The sequence below is a fragment of the Anthonomus grandis genome, chromosome 9, assembly GCF_022605725.1.
Source record: "Anthonomus grandis grandis chromosome 9, icAntGran1.3, whole genome shotgun sequence".
Taxonomy (NCBI): domain Eukaryota; kingdom Metazoa; phylum Arthropoda; class Insecta; order Coleoptera; family Curculionidae; genus Anthonomus; species Anthonomus grandis.
In genome coordinates this window covers 2,020,864-2,033,634 of record NC_065554.1, presented here as the reverse complement: position 1 = coordinate 2,033,634, position 12,771 = coordinate 2,020,864, and the positions used below count along the sequence as shown (strand labels likewise).

General features: G+C 30.8%; 1 protein-coding gene across 2 annotated transcripts in view; it reads right to left on the bottom strand.

Annotated features, from left to right (window-relative positions):
• The window catches only part of LOC126740311 (uncharacterized), a 124,074-nt gene that overhangs the window by 88,251 nt on the left and 23,052 nt on the right, over positions 1–12,771 (bottom strand). The gene's annotated exons all lie outside the window — the stretch shown is intronic.

Sequence of the window (12,771 nt, the reverse complement as noted above, 5' to 3'; positions counted from 1 at the left end):
GACCCGCGAACAAAATTATATCATTCATATGGTGTGTCAATAATTTTAGTTTGGTTTTGAGATTACTTTTAAATACTTTTATTTATATTATAATGTAGAGAATATTATAATTTTCATATAGTTTGTTAGAATCACAAAGAGTAATGCTTTCTTGGCAGATAATTATTTTTTAGATTAAATATAAGCAGTATATCAATATTTCTCTTAAGGCTTTAATCAATTCTCGATAAAACCCACAACCTCTTTATTTTGGAAAACCTTCCTGATCTTGTTGTGTAGGTTTGGTCTCTGATTGCTTTGTTTATTGTGATAAATATTTAAAAAAATTGTAATGCAATATATCACGATAGACTACATAAAAAATGTTGATTGGAAAAATCGTGGAAAAAATTATAAAAGCATAGGTTTCAATGCATTTATATAGATAGCCTAAAAGAAGCAAACAAAATATCCTGTGCCCAATATTTCAATAAATAAAAAAATAAGCAAGATAATTGTAATTAAGATTATAAATGAAATCACTATTGAAAGTAAATTTTGTGTGCATGTCACAATGATAGATAAAAATAACCAAAATAAATATTATCATTTAACGGCTAATAATCAATGAAGTTGTAGTCAAAGTAATCAAGTCCAAGGCTATCATTAAAAACAAAAAATCATCCGATAAAGATAAGATTTCACTTTGATTTTTATTACATCTTCCTACGAAATATAAGACATCATGCTACTAATATTTCAATTAAGGTCACTTTGCTAACTCCTTAAATAGTTTCAGAGTTGTATCTCTGTAATAACTCCTGAAATCAAAAGTATCCTTACAAAAATAATATAATCTAACATATGTATATACTTACACTAGATAGTATTTTACACAACTTTCTAAGTTTACCTTGTTATTTATTTGAAACTTAGAAATAAACATCTGTGTATGCAGTTAATATTAATTTACATAAGAGGCAAATTTATTTTACAGCGGTAATAGTAAATTAAAGAGTAAATTAGTAAATTATAGATAAAAAGTGCCAAGAAACATTTTTATTTAATAATATTTTTTCTATGAAATGTTCTTAAATTAATAGGCAATAAATTAAACATCTTAAAAACTAGATAATTAAAAAATCAACAACTCATTCACTTATACCCATCATATCAAATCTGATTAGGTTTCATCAATTGCATGATGAAACTTATTTACATGGAGTTTAATAATTAATTTACATAAAGTCAGTTTGTTTTTTTTTATCTACAAATGAATAACACTACTCACGTAGTAAACCGCTTTAAAGAATGTGTGAGTTTTAAGAGAAAAATGTTGCTTTAATGAGTAATTTTTTCATGACACCCACTAAAGTGATCCTTAATTTACAAACAACAGCATTTTAAAATTTTACATCTAGTTTTACAACTGCAGCAATAAAATTATATACAGTAGAAAATTAACATATGTCTTTTGAACGTTTTTTTCAAACGTTTCAAAAAGTTTCGCTAAATAAATTTTCCTACGCCTTTTATTTTTTCAGGGTTTGGTTTTACTCCATCTCTAATTATAACATATCCCAGGTACTTAGTTAACTTATTTTCGTAGAAATTCTGATTTGCCGACTTGTTCTTGTGTTGATAGAATATCAAGTTAAAATCATATTTTGTCTGATTAAACTTAAATTTAATATTTTTTAGATCACATATACAGAGGGTGTCTCACGACGAATAGACGCGATCGATATCTCAGAAACTAATTTTTCAAAAATTTTGAAAATTTGGCAAGATGGCACAGTTGATACACAACTAAAATATTTTGATAATTGTGACATTTCCGGTTATACCGGAAGTAGATGTCAGCATCGTTATTTTAAATGGAACACCCTGTATATTTTTACATTTTTGGCTTTCACGTGAAATTCTATGTATGTTTCGTGTATAATGTCCTATACCTAAGTAACCGTTTTGACATATTTTTAATTTAATGTGAAAAACTATGTTTATAAGCCCTAACATAATTACCGATTACTCCCTTTTAGTAGCCTTTATTTATTGGTTAGTTTTGGTTTTATTTTAAAGGAAGGACCACTTTAAAAGACTATTTTAATATTTGGCTAAAAAAAGGTACAGGGGGGTCAAAAACTAACATTAAAAATTAAAATGAAAAAATCATTAAAAGTTAATTTTTTTTAATGGAAACCTCCTATTTTTGTAATCTTTTCATAAAGATAATTAAAAATAAGGTTAATTTTATATAAGGTTATCTAGTACAAAATTTGATAGTTTCCGAAATATTGGCAGTTTAAATTTGGCCTAATATTAAAAGCTGCATAGTAACACGGCTCAAGGATTGTTGATTAGTTCGCCATGACGGTTGTCATAGTAACTGCTAGAAGCGGCAGTAAGATAATGGATTATAACAGAAATATACACTTTTTAATTAAATTACACATTAAATTACACTTTTACGAAGAAAACCTAAATAGCAAGTCACTTATAAATTTAATGCATATAATCCATTGTCTCACTGCGGCTTCTAGCGGTTACTATGACAACCGTCATGATCAACTAATAAACAATTCTGAACCGTGTTAAAATTAAGTCGAAAGAACTTCCGGTATAACCGGAAACGTCACAACTGTCAAAATATTTTAGTTGTGTAGCCCCCATCAACTGTGCCATGTTGCCAAATTTTCAAAATTTTTAAAAAATTAGTTTCCGAGATATCGATCGCGTCTATTTGTCGTGAGACAGCCTGTATACGGGGTATTCTAAAAGTGATGGATCAAACTCAAACAAGCGATAGAGGGAGTCATTTTCTATACAAATTATCCTCTATGTTGTTATGCAATTATGAATATTTTAAAAGTTACATATAATACCATACCATTACATACCATATTTGTGTTTCTTTTTTAAATCCATCACGTTGGCAAAGAAATTAAACAATACGTTTTCTTTTGGTTTGTACCTAAAAATGATATTTTTCTAATAAAAGTATAATTTTTCAATTATTAGTTTTTGAGAGCGCAAAAAAAAATTTTTGTACTTTTTACAACATTAAATATAAGTACTTAACTTTAAGTTCGTTTTTTGCGAAAAAAGTGTAAGACATAGACTGAGTGATCGTATAGCCTAAAAACTTTTACAAATTATACTGATTCCAGCAACATACAACTTGAATACATTATTTGTTATTGCTTATAAAATTTTGATTTTTTTTTCAAGAAATACACAAAAACAAATTCCATATCTCCATAAATGAAACCATTATATTTTTCATGAAAACTATTAATTAAACTTGTGCAAATATGTATAAAACAGTCTAAGTATGCGGACTCTAATCAACATTTTAATTTTATACGGGATTTGTAATGGTCTGCAGGGGGGGGTTCCGAACACAAAACCGGAACTTTTTTCAGTTCTCGCCGATATTTATCTTTTTTGTTTTCCCATCAAAACGCAAAAGTTTCCTCTAACAAAAAATTTATTACTATTGAAGTGGATCAGAAAGTGATGGTGGAGTATTTCAGTCATCAGCACTCTACAATTTATTGGAATCCAATCAATTTAATCTACCTCCAGAATGAGTACTACCAAATTTAACTAATACTATTCTACCAAACGTTATAATCGGGGACAAGGCATATCCTTAAAAAAAAAAACTTAATGAGACCATACCCGCATCCCAAAAATGCAATTTTAGAAAATTATACGCAAATTTTCATCGATGGCTTATCACGTTTTAAAAAATGCATATCAAAATTTCCAAGTCTTTGCCTCAAACATTTTATTTAAACGAGAAATAGCTATAATTGTTATCAAATCCGCATGCATAGTACACCTTTCGTTCCAGATTGATGAAAATTCTGATTTCGATTATGTTCATATTGTCGAGAATGCTGCTCCTGCTCGAGACAAAACAACGTAAATTTAAATATAAGAAACAACAGGGCATCTAAACTTGCTACTGGAATTCGCGATTCATTCAAGGACTAATTTTGTAACAAACCTGTTTAGATAAGTTATTATTGCCATTATTTGTTAAATAACAAATCAAAATGAATTGTGGAATGAAAATATTTTATGATTAACTTGTTTAAACCTGTATGTTATTATAATTTAACTAACATTATACTTACTTAAAATACCCAAAATCTCAACTACTTCGATATAAAAACGATCCCTCAAATTTCTATTCTTACACGATGCCAATTTTGTATTCCATAATGCCGATTTTCCCTTTATTTCAGTTATTTACACCTCTAACTCTAGCTTTTTATTAATTCAATTGGGTTGCTGTAATAGATTTAAAACAAAAATATACTACAGTTTTAATGCAGGTTATTTTAATTAAAAACACATTTTTTGTAAAAAATAGGCAGATTAAAGTTATAGCTTTTTATCATGGTAAATGGTGATCTATAAATTATCTTAACGCATAAATTGTATATTAAAGATTAAAAATTATAAATAATTATGTGAATTGAGATGATCCATTAGCGATTAAATATAGAAATTAATAAAAACAATCACACTTTTTATAGCGTGTAATAAAGATCTAAATTCAGAAAGCAGAATAATAGCCATTTCCGATATGCGAATTAACTCTCATTCAGTGCTATAATTAAAGTTATTTTTTATTTAGTCATGCCCCAATTTATATGGTAATTTATACGTTTTTTTCAATTAAATGCAGCAGGGTAGAAATGGTCGATAATTTTTTTCTTTATCAAATGCGCATCGAAAGTTTTGCTTTCCTTGCCTATTAAGCTAGTCATACATTTTTTCTTTTATTTTAAAAATGTCAGTTGCATTCTCTTACTTTTAATTTATGTACGATTTTTTAACAATTCTGCGTATGTTCTTTTAATGTTCGCCTTTCAATTACCTTAATATCTTTTAGATCCATTATAATTATATAATATTAGTATTCATATGTAGATTTTACACAGAAATTGAATCTCGGGCAAAATTACTATATTTTTAATATATTGCACGTATAGAGAATAAACCAAGTTGTGCCAAATAACTAATTTTCCATAAGTGGTAAATAAAAGTAATTTAAAGAGCCTCAGGTTTTCATTGAATTATTAATTAGCTTATACTTAAGGTTCCTTTATTATTAGGACACTCAAATTACGAGATAGTTTTACCAGTAAGCAAAACTCTTTATTTTAATCTCGACATGTGTTTCGCAAAGCATCTGGGAGAAAATTAAAACTCGTTCTTTTAGTCTTCTAAGTTAACTAAATAGGTGCCTCCGATTAAGTCGGCACTATTGGTATCTTTGTTAATATGTAAGATACAGGATCGGTTCAATCAGCAAACTCGTAAGATTCTTTCTGTTGATTAAAATGGTGAAAACACAAAAATAAATAAATATACAAAAAATGAAAAATGTAATTTGTTTAAATGGAATTTCCTTTATATTTTTACATAAATCAAAAGATCATATTTGTAAGTCGAAGTCCATTCTTGAAGTGAAGTGACTATACCTAATATAGCGGATATAGGAAGGGCGGAAAAACTTTTCTCCACAAATGAAAATATCAATTTTTTTGTCAGGAATTATGCATTTCGATAAGTTAACTCATCATCACCAGCCTTTAATTTTTTTTTAACAAAAATTAACGAAATTTTAAAAAGTCAAAGTTATACGTAAAATAATTTTTTTTTAAAACCTTACCTTACACTACATAGCTGCGATGTTTACATAAAAAAGGATGATTATGATAATAAAATTAACAAATGTTAAAAGTCGCGACATGTAGCGAATGCTGTTAAAACTAAGGTTTGAACATTTGATCTTAAATATATAACGATGAAGGCGAAACAGCTCGAATTGAAAATACTTGTAAAGAAGATTATTTAGTAAAAGGGTAGTTTAGTAAGAATAAAGGAGAGGGAAAGGGGTAAATGATTAGTACTTCTAAAGAAGTATATTATATCTAGACGTATAGTATATGTAAAGAGTTAAAAAATAGATTGCTATCAAACTTAGTCTGTTCATTGACACGAACAAAATCTGCTGATTTTATGGCTTTATTAATTTCGAGGAACTCTTAAAGGTCCAACTTTAAGTCTTTCTGACAAACATGAAGAACTTCTGTGACTGGCTTCTGTACAAATCTATGTCTAGCCTCGATGATATGGTTGGCGAAAGAAGAAAAAGTATTAGTAATAAAATTATGTATGTTATTTTACATTAGCTTGGTATGTTCTTTTACCCTTGCTTTAATTTTCGGCTTTACCCGATGTATCACACCTTACAGTCAGAATGAGATCATTTAGACCCCTTCACACTTTTCAGTAAGTCAGTAAATCATGATTTATTTTAGAGGTTAATTAATTTTGTTAACGGATATAAAATTAATTTCCGAGTATGTGTTAAAATGTTTGTTGTTATGACAACGTTATCCCGATTTCTTTTTAATGCTTAATTCCTTTCATTTTAATGAAAGTTACTTGAGTTAACTAAATTGAATTGCTGATGTCATCAAGATACAGGAGTAAATTATTATTACTATTAACTCAAGACTACTATTACTGTTAATTATTATTTTAACTGAAAGTAAATCTTTTGATATTTCTTTTCCTCCATCGAAAAAAATGTTTAACACACAATTTGGTAATACCATTGACTAAGATTTGAAGTGGTAGGGTTTATATTGCCAATAACATTTGAAATTTCTTGTCCATGTATGTTGCGGAAGTAATGCATTGACCGTTAGCAAATTTGTTACCATACTGAATTTTATACTTATAGCCAGTGTTCATTCAAGCAAATGATATTAAAATTTTTACCAATCAAAAATTAGTCTACTAAATTAATTTTATTTTTAGAGGACTGAGGGTAAAATACGACAAAAACTATTAACCTAAGCAGGCTTGTCCTTGAGAAGATGTTCAATCATATCACATCTCCTGGGTACCTTCTTCTTTGAAAAGCGTCTGATTAAAAAGTATACTAATTGACCACAGGTTCAGCAACTGTTTAGCATGGTTAGGGGGACGTCACACTTAAATAAGCTTTTATTCCTATCTTTTTTGGCAGGTAGCAGCAGCTTCTCGAACACACAGTTAAGATTTCAACATCACATATACAGGATGGTTGACGACCGATGGTACGTATAAGCCGTATACGTAAAACGGAACGTAGAATTTTTCTGAAAATTTGGTAGCCATAATAAGAGATATATAAGAATAATGCTCTATCGGTCTAAAATATTTTCAGCACTGCAGCGTTGCCACTTATATCGAATAATGGCAACACCTTTGATATTTTAAATGAAAACCCTATATATTTTTAAATACTTTGATTCTCTGTTTCGTTTTGAGCCTTTTTTATTCATGCTTCCCTATAGATATCTTCTCTTTATTTATACTTCTCCAGCGGTTTTCGAGAAACAAATTATTTTGCGTCTTTTTTATTAAAAATCAGTGACAAATATTTTGTTTATTTTTCAACCATTTAAGTTCCTAGAAAGCTCCAATTTTAAACATCACTTTAAGATACCATCTTAATTAGAGGATCGTTAAAAAATAAATTAATATACAGGGTGTTTCAAAATTCACTACATATATTTTAAGGGCGTATTCCTGAGGTCAAAATAAGACTTTTTTTGCCTATAAACATGGGTCCTAAAATGCACCCCCTTCAAGCTACAGCCATCGCAAGAAGTGTAAAAAAATCGATTTTTTAAAACTCTACTCTAAGTGTCTACAGTTTTGCATCAAATTTAACGAAATTTGGAATACCCCCGTTATTTTAGGCGGTCTATTTACTCTTTATCTTAGAAAAGGTATAAAACTAATTTTAAGGGGTAACCTGAGGGGGTGCACACATTTGACGGCCAAAATTTTATGTGTACATACATTTTTAAAAAAATTAAGCTACACCAAAAAATAGACCATACAAAATATTAAATTTTTGGTCTCTTGCATCTTTTTCATACGACTATTAGTTTTTGAGAAAATCGCCGGTGAATAAAAGGATAGCAATATCGTAAATTAAAAATCAAAGAAAAAATTTAGGAAGTAGGCTGTGTTTCGCAATTGTTGACATTTTTATTTTTAAGGTTTTAGTAGTAGGCTGTGAGTATTTGTTTTAGACATTTTTTAACTTGCTTGACATTTGGTTAAAATAAATTTACTGTCATTGTTGACTTTGTTTAATTCCTGTAGTTTACTTCCCGTTTTAGTTTTAAAGTGTAGTTTTTATTCCCATGTTTTATTTCTAAACCCTAACATTGCTAAAATGGAAAATGAACGTTATTAATTCGAACATCTTACAGACATCCATTTGTTTATGGTCTTGCTGATGGTAACGCGTATGAAGCTCAAAGATTGTATCAGTTAAGGTTTCCTAATCGCCGACTCCCGAATGTACGAACATTTTCAGAGTCACATCGGCATCGGAAAACGGTAGTTTTCGGACCCCCAGGAACAATGCAGGCAGACCGCAACAAGCACGAAATCCAATGACAGAGGCACAAATTTTGAATGCCATCGACGACGATCCTGGCCTAAGCACCCGACAAATAGCTCGGAATTTGGATGTTTCTCATGCAACTCTCTGGCGGGTTTTGCACGAAAATAGCTTGTATCCATACCATATTCAAAGAGTTCAAGCTTTGCTACCTCAAGATTTCCCAAGGCGCTTACAGTTTGCAAGGTGGTTACTTCAGAGATGCGCGAGAGATAATAATTTTTTATCAAGTATTCTATTCACAGACGAAGCTCATTTTTCGCGGGAAGGGTTGGTGAATTTTCACAATGTGCATGTTTGGGCAGCAGAGAATCCGCACGAAATTAGGCAATCTCACCACCAGAAGCACTTTAGCCTTTATGTATGGGCAGGTTTAATGGGAGATGAGTTAATTGGTCCTTTCTTTTTTCCTAGAATTTTAGTACCTACCTTTAAATGTGCGAGCGAACATGTGGTTTATGCATGACGGTGCCCCCCCCTCATTTCCGTATAACAGTGCATGACTATTTGAACTGTGTGTTTCCTGAAAGATGAATTGGTTGGTGGCCACGCTTCCCGGACTGCAATCCTTTGGATTTTTTTTTCTGGGGATATGTAAAAAGCCTCGTCTATAATCCTGGTCAAGTGCCTTCGCTCGAGGTCCTAAGGCAAAGAATTATTGATGCCTTTGAAAAAATAAGAAATACTCCCGGAATTTTAGAGCGAGTAAGACAATCTATGAGAAGACGAATGGAGGCTTGTATTGCAGCGGGGGGTGCGCATTTCGAGCACTTTTTATAAAAAAAATATTTGTTTCTTGGAAGTTTGTTGTTTATTTAAAAAATAATTAATTATTATGTTAATAAATGTTAAATAATTTTTTAACCAATTTTTGTATTTTTATAAACCGTCATTCTTTAATGTAAATAATTGTTCATCAATTTATTGAAAAAAACCTCAATAACAAAGTTTCAACAATAGCCAAACCAGTCTACCTATTTATTGTTAAATGCCGTGCCGCTTAAAAAATGTCCTAAAACAAATAGTCACACCCTACTACTTATTATTATCTGTTTAAATTTTAATTAATACGTTATTGGTAGCCTTTTATTAATCGGTGATTTTCTCTAAAACTATTCGTATTATCAAAAAAATGCAAAAGACATAAAATTCAGATATTTGTATGGCCCATATTCTGGTGTAGCTTAGTTTAAAAAAAATATATGCGTACATAAAATTTTGGCCGTCAAAAGTTTGCACCCCCTCAGCTTACCCCTTAAAATTAGTTTTACGCCTTTTTTAAGATGAAGAGTAAATAGACCGCCTAAAATAACGGGGGGGGGCATTAAAACATTCTGCCACCCGATCTAGCCATAGCCCCAAATTTTGGCCAATCAAAATTGATGTGGCTACTTTGAGTGGCATAATGTTTTTGTATGGGCTAGATTGGGTGGCAGAATGTTTTCGACGCAGAGGATATCTATTATAATTAACAAACAATATGTTTGATGTTAAAATATTTATATTGATTTTTGTATTCAGAAAGATAGATTTTATGTTAATTAAATTGCTATCCATAGAAATAGACTAGAGAATATAAATTAAATTACACATTGTGAAATGACATTACATTTTTAAGCAAGGTGTTAAATATAAATAAAGAAATAATAATTAATAATTATAATTAATAACAATTTAATACTTTATCTTATTTACCTGGATTAAATGAAATTTGAATGGACGGATGGTTAATAACAGGAAGGAAAAATGGGAAGTGAGGGTTAGAAAATGGGTACAAGGGAACCAATGGAAGGAGGGAGACTTACTATAGACTATAGAGGTGACGGCTCAGGGGATCTTCTTAAAGGGAAGCCGACTAGCACTAACCACTTTGGTAGAGTGGCGTGGATTCAACAAGAGTTTGATAAAATAAAGCGCCACCTGTTTTATCCCAGATGGATAAGAAAATCCCGATGACCAAGAAAACAGGAAATTACTAGAAGCACTATACCTATAAACCTGAAAGAAAATCTCACAAGGAAGAAGAGACAGGGAGATTTATAAATGTAATTAATAATTAAAATATTGACCCTTAATATTATGACAAGTGTTATGGTGTAATTAACCTTCCGGTACTAACGAGGACTTATGTGACATAAATACTAACGTCGGACTCAAACTCTGCATATCTTTTTTTCGGTGAAAAATTATCAAAAATCGTGTATAATTATATTAGTCTTGGTGGAAATATATAAACACATCAAATATAAATATATTTACACATTTTGAAGGTAAATTATTGAAATCCAAAAGCCCAGAGAATCTTTAATAAAAAATAACAATTTTTAAATTGTAAGAATCACAGAATCGAAACATATAATTATCAAAAACAAAAACAGAACTTCTAACAAACTTTCAACAAAAGCAAAAGATGATTAAATTTCAAAAAACAAAAATAAAACTTAACTCTGACTAAAATAATATCGTCAATCTTCGTCACTTTCACCAGCCATACAGTCACTACACATGTAGTTGGCATGTTCCAAACAAATAGGTTTGTTACAGTATGCACACCTAAATCTCGTTGGTCTATTTTTCTTTCTATCACAATAAAAGCAGCGTCGTTTTATGTTTGCGGTTTCTGGTTTGGGTAACTCTTCCTGCAGTGGTAAATGTAAAATTTCTCTAAGGCGAAGTCTAATGGTACGTGGTATCCGATTATTAGAAGCTCTTCGTCGTATGTGTCCGTCTAGTAACTGCATACCAAGATTCTCCAGAAATATTCTTCGAGGTGTATCATCCATATATTTTGAATTGCTCTTGACAATAACGAAGGAGTTTATTCAAGCTATATTAAGTTGCATAAAAAATATAACCATTGGCCAGCGACGAGTAACTCTGGCACAATCATAGGCCACACACATCTTGTTCACTGTATCAACCCCACCTTTAGTTTAATTGTAATCAACTATTATTTGTGGTGCAGTGGTACCAAATTTTATATGGTTTTGTTTCATTAAAATAATAAGTGAGGTAAACTGATCCTCACTAATGTTCTTCTTTTGCTGAAGGTCAGTTAATGTTTGGTGATCATTAATATTATTTTCCGACATTAAACCATTATTTAAGTTTACATCAGTAGCCAAATTTTCGTCAGCTTCACCCACTCGTTCAGTCATGTTTTGATTTGTAGATGTAAATGGCATATAAAAATCCTTTTATTGGACATTCTCTCCAAAAGTTAGCTAAGTCATTAAAAACCTTGATTCGACACTAAAACTTGGAGTATTTAAAGATGCTTTTTGAAAATAATGCAGAACTCCACCCTGGTGTTTACAAAAAGAGCCTAGCCGTCCAACTTCACAGCTGCAAACTCAACGTTTGAAATATCAACGTCATACTTTTTATCCGAATTTTCACTCAAGACAGAGTATAGGGTATTAGATAACTGGGAAATGGCCTGTTTCTGCAAGTATTTAATTTTCCCAGCATACCTTTTTAAAAGCAACCTATATGTCGCATCTCTCTGATAAATATAATTTCTTAGTCTTCACAGATAGTAGTCTTCCATTGCTGTGCAACAGAAGTCCTCTAGGGACACTGCATTATATGCCTTATTTCTTGAAAGCACGATATCTTTAAATAACCTTATCTCGCTGTAATTATTAGTTTGATGTCCGTGGGTTGTTGCCTCTCTATAGGCTAAACACCGATCTGTCCTCCTGTTCCAGTTATCCATTAAATATTTTTGCCATTCTGGCAATGAAGCAGAATTTAAAATTGCCAAGTTAAATTTCTCGTTAGCTCTATCTTCTGTAGACGCTACTAAAATATTATGAAAGTTTTGATAAAACTCTTTTCGATAATTTGCTGGAATACCATGTTTTTTTCCCCACAGCCAGCGCCATACCGCTTGTAACTTATGGAACCGATAAAGCAAAGTTTTAGAATTGGGCCACTTAGATTTTAAGGCCCATCTTTCAGAATTGGAGTCATCAGTCATAAACATTTTCGGAAACCTTTGCCCGCAAAATGAATTTCACCGAGTTCTTTAGCAGTTCAAATCCTGCTTGATAATCGATTGCTGACTGTCCTGAGGTTATAATTATTGCCAAAGAAACTGCACCAATTTGACAAGGTGTCAGTAAAAACATTAAGCAATGATTTAGTGAATCACATGATGATGTACTGTCAACAAATACTATATCTTTGGCGAATGGCAAATTATGTGCTCTTTGCATAATTTTAGTTACTACTATGAGAGCAAATGGGTTTTCTAAATAATTTATAATTATCCCCTTTGATTGAAACTCTTGTTG